This window comes from Mandrillus leucophaeus, unplaced genomic scaffold (genome assembly GCF_000951045.1).
Source record: "Mandrillus leucophaeus isolate KB7577 unplaced genomic scaffold, Mleu.le_1.0 Scaffold282, whole genome shotgun sequence".
NCBI lineage: Eukaryota > Metazoa > Chordata > Mammalia > Primates > Cercopithecidae > Mandrillus > Mandrillus leucophaeus.
Window position 1 is genome coordinate 242,294 of NW_012102943.1, and position 442 is coordinate 242,735.

Below are 442 nucleotides of genomic sequence, written 5' to 3' on the forward strand. Positions count from 1 at the left end.
AGAGGGCCCGGCGTCAGCAAATCCCCGCCCTTCCCGTGCGTGCCTGTGACCCCGCTCTCCAGACCCTTGCTTTGGGCCGCTACGGAAGGAGGACAGCCGTACCCACCTCGCCGGTTCACTGCGACAATCAAATCAAAGGCAGAAAAGCGGCTCCGAACAGTGCCGGGCACACAGCGAGAGCGTGGAAAGAACACTGGTTGTTACTATCACTCCGTGCACTCGCTGCTCCCTTTCCTCCCTGCAAAACTGAAGGCACTTCTGCGGCGCGCGGACCACAAGACTCCAGACTTTAGTGCTGCACCCACCCTTAAACGAAAGCCTCCTTCTGGTCCCAACCGACTGGATCTCTTGGCCAGGGGACGAAAAGACTCCGCAAGCGCGTGGCGGAGTGGGTGGCGGGCGGGAAACGCTGGCCGCAGAGCCCCTAGTCCCCGAGACCGCC